Source organism: Nannospalax galili, unplaced genomic scaffold (assembly GCF_000622305.1).
Source record: "Nannospalax galili isolate Female #2095 unplaced genomic scaffold, S.galili_v1.0 scaffold4192, whole genome shotgun sequence".
In the NCBI taxonomy this organism is placed as follows: Eukaryota; Metazoa; Chordata; class Mammalia; order Rodentia; family Spalacidae; genus Nannospalax; species Nannospalax galili.
In genome coordinates, this window is record NW_008331644.1 from 75194 (window position 1) to 84710 (window position 9517).

Below are 9517 nucleotides of genomic sequence, written 5' to 3' on the forward strand. Positions count from 1 at the left end.
AGGCATTTTGGAGGTTAATAGAGCCCTGAGTTTTCAGCTTCAGACAGGGTTTTGTTTTGTTTTTATATTAGAAAAAAAGTGTGAGGCTGAAACTCAATGAGGTCAGGAGCTGGGCCTGTTTGCTTACTCCCCTAACCACAATGTCTAGTACAGTGCTGTATACAGTAAGTACTCTGGTGTTTGTGTTACTGTTTCCAGTGCTGGGAATTAAACTCTGGGCTTCCAAATGCTAGGTAGGTACTTTACCACTGAGCTACACTCCAAGCCCAAGCCAATGTTTTTGATAGGATGAATGGAAACACTTGGAAGGTCTGTGAGACAGTGACTTTAGGAAGAGACAAGCTTTAATGACAAACACAGGTTCGGGGAACATGCTGAGATGTTGGCCCTCACTGTACAGGGAAATTTAATGATTGAATGTATAGGGGAGGCTGTCTCAGCAGAAGGCAGTGATTCTTGGTATTTCAAGAAAGTAAATTCAGTATCTATGCATATTGAAGTCCTTTGGATATCTCAGCTCTTTTAACTAAACTGTAGTACTAATGCTGATAAAATACTACTTGATATTTAAAGATGTTTTTCTCTCTTTTTGTTAACTAGGAAAAAAAAGTGAACAGGAATTAAAAGATGAAGAAATGGATCTATTTACCAAATATTACTCAGAATGGAAAGGTGGTAGGAAAACCACAAATGAACTCTATAGGAGCATTCCAAGATTTTATTACAGGGTAAGTGTTCTCTAAGTGGGTGTCTGTCAGTCTATACATAAAATGTAATTTCAGGGGCTGGAGAGATGGCTCAGTGGTTAGGCGCATTGACTGCTCTTACAGAAGACCCCGGTTCAATTCCCAACACTCACATGGCAGCTAACAACAGTCTGTAACTCAGTTCCAGGGGATCTGATGCCCTCTTCTGACCTCTACAGGCACTGCACGATATGCAGGCAATACACTCATACATAAAATAAAAATTAAAAAAATTTTACAACTGTAACTTCAAAAATGGAATCCAAAACTTTCTTTTTCATATTTTATTTATTTTATGTGTCTGTGTGTATTGCCTGCATGTAAGTAAGTGCACCCATGTCCTGCAATGCCCACAGAGGACAGAAGAGGCCATCAGATTCCTCTGGAACTGGAGTTACAGACAGTTATTGTATTATTGTAGTTGATTTATCACTATGATAAAATATTCTGGGCCCACTAAAATCTTGAGATTTAATATAAATTGATGTAAGAAAACAAGGTTGTTACTTGCCCCTTTTTTGAGCTGTAGACTTTTATAATTTTTTATAATTTTTGCTATAGATATTAATAATGAGTCTGCTATTGGGTTTTGTACAATAGTGTTCTGAGATGTAGAGATTTTCCCCAAGGTAAAACTAAAATATATATTGAGGATATAAAACTTAGAGTTTCACTTTTATTTGCCTTCTTGTCCCAAAACTATAAAGTTTCTGAAGGGAGTGTAGACAGCTATAAGACTTTAAGAAAGCTATTTGCAGGGCTGGAGAGATAGCTCAGCCACTAAGAGCACTGGGTTCAATTCCCAGCATCCACATGGTGGCTTATAACCATCCTAACTCCAGTTCCAGGGAATCCCACACCCTCTTCTGACCTCCTTGAGCATTGCAGGACACTGGTGCACTTATATACATGTAAGCAATACTCACACATAAAATAAAAATAATAAATAAAATATTAAAAAAAGAAAGCTATTTACATGGGGAAGTGAGCTCCACTAAAGAATAGGATGTTATTTAGTTATATCTAAAATGTAACCATTACAGGAAAGTTAACTTTGGAATCATAAAAGGATGTATCTTAAGCATTAAAAATTGTAAATAGTGAATCTAGCTAGCATTCATAGAGATAGAGGTATTAATATTGTGACTTTGCAAGATATTAAAACATTTACTTAAATATTTTTTAATGTGTGTTCTGCCTTCATGTATGTAAGTGCCCCCATATCATGCAATGCCCATGGAGGCCAGAAGAGAGCATTGGATTTACAGACAATTATGAACTGCCATGGCTGTGCTGAGAATTGAATCCCAGTCCTCGGCAGAAGCAGCCAGTGCTCTTAATGGCTGAGCCACCTCTCCAGCCCCTTAAGTAAACATTTTTCTATGTGAATTCTTTCATTGGAAACTTTCTGTAATGTGCTATGCTTCTAAGCCTTTTGAAAATTATATGACTGAGAGGCTGAAGAGATGGCTCAGCAGTTAAGAGTGCTGGCTCTTCTTGCAGAGGACCCAGGTTCAAATCCCAGCACCCACATGGTGGCTAACAACCATCCATAACTCCAGTTCAAGGGGATCCAATGCCCTCTTCTGATCTCCACAGGCATTGCACAGCACTGTTGGACATACATACATGCAGGCAATACACTTGTACACATAAAATAAAAAGTGAATAAAATATTTTAAAAATATAACTGATATAAACTTGTGAAAAAGAAAAATATATAGCTAAAAAGCTGATCTTTTCTGACAATAACGTGGCCTAGAAATGTAAATTAAAAAATTTTATGTGGGCCAGGTGTGATGGCACACACCTTTAATCCCAGCACTCCATAGGCAGAGAATTGCTATGATTTTGAGGCCAGCCTGGTCTATATATGAAGTTTCAGGCCAGCCAGGGCTATACAGTGACACCATGTCTTAAAAAAAAATTAAACGGGAACTAGACAGGTGAATTTTTTTAATAATCTAGAACAGAGGGGTGGGAATTGACATTTATTGAATGACAAAATCTTAAAGACTTTGTATTCAACAGCTTTTTTTTTTTTTTTTGGTCTTTTTGAGACAGGGTCTTCCTGCAGCCCCAGCTGGCCTGGAACTCACTATGTGGACCAGGCTGGCCTTGAACTCACAGAGATCTGCCTGCCTCTGCCTCCCAAGTACTGGGACTACAGGTGTGCGCCACCATGCCCAGCTACCAACAGCTCATTTTAACCTACATTATCAAATTGTTTTGCTAACCAAGGAATGGTCTTCAGGTAGTAGTGGTGTAGCTGAGCCAGGATTGAACTGTCATGCACTTCTAGGACCAAACTTTTGTCTTCCATTTCTGGCTTCTGAAAGAATGCCATTTTTTCTCTTTTACTGTCTCTATGGGATCATATTTACAGATCCATTATATTTTCCCATCTGCAGCTGTGAACGTGTTATTAAAGATAGAGTCTCACTGTGTGATCTGAGCTGGCTGTGAACGTTAGATTTCCCTACCTGAGCCTCTTGAATTCTGAAATTACAAGCATGTTCTGTCCAGCGTTTGTCCTTTGTACCTGTCTGCAGCTGAGGATCTATGAAGATTTTGCTGCCTTCTTCCTCTGCCCTGTACCAGTTCAGAGAAACCACCTGTCTTCAGTCACCACTTCTTCTCTTGGCTAAGGGAAGTCTCCTGTGAGTACCAAAGCCATCCCCACCTCTGCTCCCTAACTTACGTGTTTATTCATTTTCCTTCTGTAATCCTGATGAAAGGCATGGCATCCTGGAAACGAAAGGTGAAACCATTATCCCTGGTTTGGACTAAGGGCAACTGAGGCAAAGGTGTAAAAAGGAAGAAGTAGTCCTTAGAGCAAATTGTTGTAAGCTTGGTTGAAAAATGAGTCATTTTAAAGCTCTGCTTATGGAAATGTCCTCAGTAGGCAAACCTACTTTGGAAGCCAATGTAGTAGACACTGGCTTGACCATCTCTAAACAGGAAGGTGATCTAATTTCAACAGACATGTTTTGCCCAGACTGTTGGGCTAGTCCTAATTTAGTATCAACCTAAGTGACATGTACTATGTATTATTAGTTGTGGGCTGAAGATGAAGTCTTACTCCAGAAATTAAGAGAAGAATCCAGAGCTGTTTTTCTACAGAGGAAAAGCAGAGAACTCTTAGATAATGAAGAACTACAGGTACAAAGGAAATAAAAGTTTGCTTTAGATGTTGGCATTTCTTTTGTACTCAAGTCATGCAGGATTTTATTGTGCGTCACTGACTCATCACTACAGAGTGGCGCTCACAAGCTGCTGAAGCAGGGATCTACCAGAATTGGCTGCTGAACGTGCCTGGGCCATGATTTCTAAGGATAGGGCTGTTGGCTTCATTTTGGTTTTTGTCTTAAGTCCCCAGATAATTTCTGATGTGCTGCCAAGGTTTGAGAAACAGCTATAGTACGATTGGACTGCAGAGATTCAAATTCTGGCTCTACTGAATGGCTTTTAGACAGAAGGCTTAGTATCTTGACACTTTAATTCTCATGTGTAGAGGTAGCTGTCTGTATTACATAGTTACACGGGTTAAAGAAGCAATATATTTGAAAAGCTTAAAACTTTAGTAGGCACAATAAATGTTAGCTATTTTTTATTGTTATTAGTAATCAGCCTCCTTAGTGCTGGGATTAAAGGTGTGTACCACCATGCCCTGCTGACAGATAACCCTTTAAATAGTACAGCCATCATGACTAGTATATGAAAATTGCTTATACCATATCTAATATCCAAGGAAAATTTACTACCAGATGCTTGCAGTAGATATCAGTGTGGTGTGCTCATTAATTGATCCCATAGGTATAATTACAGGTCATGATTTTAGTGTCTGTCTTTTTGCAGTACTGAGCTAGAAATGCTGCATTTACAAAACAAATGAACACAAAAGTTATAACCAAGAGTTGTTACAGCTCTGCAGTTAGCTGTCATAATCTCAGATGTGAATTTTCATTATGTGAACAAAGTCAGGTCCAGTTGTCATCAAAAGGTGCTGGTAGAGTGGTCAGACGCCTTCCACCATAGATCCCCAGTCCATCGGCCAGTGGCTGAGAAAGCAGCAGAGGCAGAAAAACCTTCAGAAATTTGACTTAGAAAAATGTTCTTTTTTATTGGTTTGGTTTGAGACAGGATCTTACCCTAGCCCAGGCTGACCTGAAACTTGAATTCTGTAATGCTGTAACTCAGGATGACCACAAATGTGTGGCAGTTCTCCTGCCTCACCCTCCTGAGTGCTGGGATTAGAGGCATACACAACCATGCCTGACTGCCCCTTTTCTTCCTAACCCTTGTTTCTTAGGCAGAGAGTAGCCATGCTCTTGGTGTTTAAAAAGGAACTCTTTGGCCCATTGCAGTGGCAGAGGCAGGTGGATCTCTGAGTTCCAGGCCAGCTTGGTTTACATAGATTCCAAGCCAGCTAGGGCTACAAAGTAAGATCCTGTCTCAATCAAAAAGGGAAGGGGGTAGGGGTGTTTTGTTTTCTTACTGTCTTGGCCAATCTCATATCCAATTGGAGTTTTTCTTCAAGATGCTTTTGGCTTATTTCCTTCTCAGTATAATCTTCCTCAAACTGAGTTGTTTCTCCAGTGCTGTGTGTGTCTGTTTCAGAAGCTCTGTTGTGTCTGTGAGCCAGGTGGGCCATCACAGTAAGAACTCTTGGAGCTGCTCTGTCCAGAGTCATGCTGGGCACCAGCAGTGTTGTTCCATATCACCTTTATAAACAGAAACTGGAACTGGAACACTGTTCCTATCCCATTATTACTAAGGTACTGTTCTACCCAGCAGCCCTGCAGATTCTCCTCATGCAACTTTGAGCCCTGCTCTGCACTCCCCACTGGAGCTAGGAAAAGGAAGCAGTCACAACAGACAGACACTCAGCCCTGAGCCCAGGCTGCAGTGGTTGAAGGGATACACCCAGGCCTTCATTCTTTCATTTTTCAGACAGAAGAATGCAAAGGAAGAATGCAGATATGTAAAACTTAGTATTTCAAATTTTTGGACCGGAAGGAGTCTTTATACTTTCTCACTTTGGTTTTTAATTGTATGAATTTATGTTGTTTGCTAAGTCTTATAGAGGTCATTTTTGTTTTATGTTGGTAGACTATTTTAATCTTTATTTTCTTTTCTAGGCACTTTTTCACTCTAAAAGTCTTTGCCAAACTCCTTCATGCAGATTCATATGGAAGAATTTCCATCATGCAGTTCTTTAACTATGTCATGCGAAAAGGTGATTCAGTTGCGTATGTGTGTATTTGAATTTCTCTTGTCTGGGACTCAGGTTTTTGGTCTGTGCTTTTATACTCTTTTTCTCATGTGACACAACATCCTTACTCTGCTACTATGATTTTCTTATGTGCCTTAATTGGGTCATTATTTTAAACAAGCAAAAGCCTCATGTATCATAGATAGTAGCAAAATAGAAACATCAAAAGCAGAACTACTTTTTTTTCTGCCAGACTGCTGCCCTCGTGGGTCACATGCATACACCCTTGAAGGGCCTGTCTCAGTCTGCTCTGTTCTGTAACTTGGCCAGAGTTGACATCTGACAACATGAAGAAGCAGATTTACAAAGTGAACAAGAAAGGCCTGGCTCCCTTACAAATAGGTGTGATCCTGAGAGCCTCAAATGGTTTTGCATTGTGCATTGTGTGACTGGCAATACACTTTACAGAATCCTTAAGTCCAGAGGACTTCTACCTAATCTTCCTGAGGATCTATGGGTCATCTACAGCCTCTGCCCTAGTAGCATAAACCTGTCCTTTATACTTGAGTAATGAAATCACTTTTTAAAAAAGGCCAGGTGTGGTGGCACATGCCTTGTCTCAAAAAGCCAAAAAAACAAAACAAAAAACCAGGCTGGAGACACCAGCACTCACATGGCGACTTACAACCATCTGTAACCCTAGTTCCAAGGGATCGGACAGGCTCTTCTGGGGCACCCGGAACACACGTGGTGTACGTAACACACATGTAGGCAAAACTCTCATAAAATAAATATATATCATTTGAAAAACAGAACCAAGAGTTTTAATGGGTGGTGATTTGAAATAATTTTAACTTACTGGTAATTTTCTTTCACTATATAAGCTTCAAAAGGATAGTCTCAAATCCACAACTCTAGTATTGGTTTCAAGAAGCCTCTACTAACAACTTGGGAGTTGTTATGAATCTTGAAGTACCATAATGGTCTGGAGAGTCTTACTGTGTACCATCCTGAGTTAATTTAGCTACAGTAATTAACCTCAGTAGAGTACACGCAGCTCCATTGACACAGCATTATGCTTGCTCTCCCTGTTTGGTGGACAATGAGTTGAATAGGTTAGAAGCGATGTCTTCATAGGCACCAGTTTTATTGTAGTTGTAATCATGGCAGGGTTACTGAAATCTGCCTTTTCGTGGCCTTTTTGTTTCGTTTTAAATAATTTAGTGATTAATGATTACTTAATGTGTGTGAAAGAAAGTAGGTTTATGGTGTTACTAAATTGGCTTACACCTCTAACCTAGCTTCATATTTTTTTCATATATGTGTTAAAGAGCAGATCTAAATATTTACATTTAATTTTCTTGTTTATTAACAGTCTGGCTTCATCAAACAAGAATAGGACTCAGTTTATATGATGTTGCTGGGCAAGGGTACCTACGGGAATCTGTAAGTATTAACACTTACAGACATTAAAACATTAACAGTAATTCTCACTAGGTGTTGTAATTATAGGTAAATCTATAAAATTTTGTTTGATTTTATGCCCTTTGTTTGCCTGATTTTGCCTTTATAAATGTTAGTAAAATTATAACGTATTCTGACCATATAAATTCATGTTTGCATTCTTTTTCTTCAGCCTTTAAAAGATAGATTTTTTTTTTGTCTTTTTGAGACAGGGTATCTCTGTAGCCCTAGCTGGCCTGGAACTCACTATTGTAGACCAGACTGGCCTTGAACTCACAGAGATCTACCTGATTCTGCTGGGATTAAAGGCACTTAAAGAAAATACTGAAGTTGACTTCCGGCCTACACCCCCCCCACACACACACACAGAGTAAGTGCACATGTGCACAGATGTTTACAGACACAGAAACTCAAAAAAAAAAACAAAAGGAACTCTTTGGCTAGGCATAGTGGCACACACCTTTAATCTTAGTTCCTTAGGAAGGCAGGTGGATCTCTGTGAGTTCAAGGCCAGCTTGGGCTACATGGTGAGTTCAGGCCAGTCACAGCTACATAGTGAGATGCTGTCCTAGTTTGTTTCTCCATTGCTGTGACAAACCACTCTGAACACTATCAACTTGGGGAGGAAAGGGTTTATTCGGCTTACATCTTCTGGGTCACAATTCATCAGGGATCCCAGGGTAGGAACTCAGGGCAGGAACCTGGAACCTGGAGGCAGGAGCTGGAGCACAGGCCATGGAGGAACACTGCTTACTGGCTTGCTCCCGTGGCCCCTGCTCAGCCTGCTTTCTTAAGCAACACAGGCCCATCTGCCCAGGGGTGGCACCACCCACAGTGGGCTGGGCCTTCTCACATCACTCAACAATCAAGAAGATGCCCCATGGACATGGCCACAGGCCAGTCCAATGAAGGAAATTCCCCAGTTGAGGCTCCCTCAACCCAGGTGAGTCAAGTTGACACTAAAGCTATCCAGCACAGATGCTATGTAAAAAAAAAAAAACCCAAAAACAAATCCCAGGGGCTAGAGAGATGGCTCAGCAGTTAAGAGCACTGACTGCTATTACAGAGGACCCGGGTTCAATTCCCAGCACCCACATGGCAGCTAACTGCCAGCAGTAAATTTTTATTTATTGTGTGTGCACATGATGGGTGGGAGGCATTCCACAGTGCATATATGGAAGTCACACAACTTTGTGGAGTCATTTCTCTCCTTCCACATTTATGTGAGTTCTAGAGATCAAACTAAAGTTGTCAGGCTTGTGCACCAAGCACTTTTACCTAATGAGGCATCTCACTGGCCCCTCAGTTATATATTGAAAGTCACAACATATAAAAAGGATATGGTGCCAGGCATGGTGGTGCATGCCTTTAATCCCAACACTCTGGAGGTAGAGGCAGGCGGATCTCTGTGAGTTCAGGCCAGCCTGGTCTACATAGTGAGTTCCAGGACAGCTGGGGCTACAGGGAGACCCTATCTCAAAAAAAAGGATATGGTAGAATATGCCTACAGTCTCAGCTAGTCAAGAGTCAGGAGGATGTTTTGAGCCCAAGGAGTTCAAGGACAGCACCATAGTGACACCCATCATAATAAAGTAAAAGAAATCAATAATATGTTACTTCCTGGGAGGGAAAAATAAATGAAAGTCTTTGTTTTGTGTATGTGTATATGGTTTGTTTGTGACAGGGTCTTCCTATAGCCCTAGCTGGCCTGGAACTCACTATATAGTTCAGGTTAGACTTGATCTCACAAAGATCCTCCAGAGTATGCCACCATGCCCAGCTGAGTCTTTGTGTTTGAAATCAAGGCAATCCCAATGCCTTAGCCTCTCAAGTGCTAGGAATGCAGTGTGAGCCACCATGTCCAGCTAATATAGTTTTAAGGCTGAATAGTTTTTAGCATGAAAATTATATTCCAGTACCTTATAAAGAATGAACTGTGGGGGCTGGAGAGATGACTCAGCAGTTAAGAGAACTTGCTGTTCTTCCAGAGAACCCAAGTTCATTTACTAACACCCACACTTGGAGGCTCACACCTGCCTATGACTTCAGTTCCAGGGGATCTAATGCCCTATAAAAGCCTCTACAGTTACAT

General features: G+C 40.7%; 1 long non-coding RNA gene across 1 annotated transcript in view; it reads left to right on the forward strand.

Moving 5' to 3' along the window:
- The first annotated feature begins 5888 nt into the window (after positions 1-5888).
- Positions 5889-9517, forward strand: part of LOC108490492 — a 4062-nt gene continuing 433 nt past the window's right edge. Inside the window, exons 1-2 of the long non-coding RNA XR_001872300.2 lie at positions 5889-5985; positions 7337-7407. This is a non-coding gene — a long non-coding RNA (uncharacterized LOC108490492). The remainder of the gene's footprint in view (positions 5986-7336; positions 7408-9517) is intronic.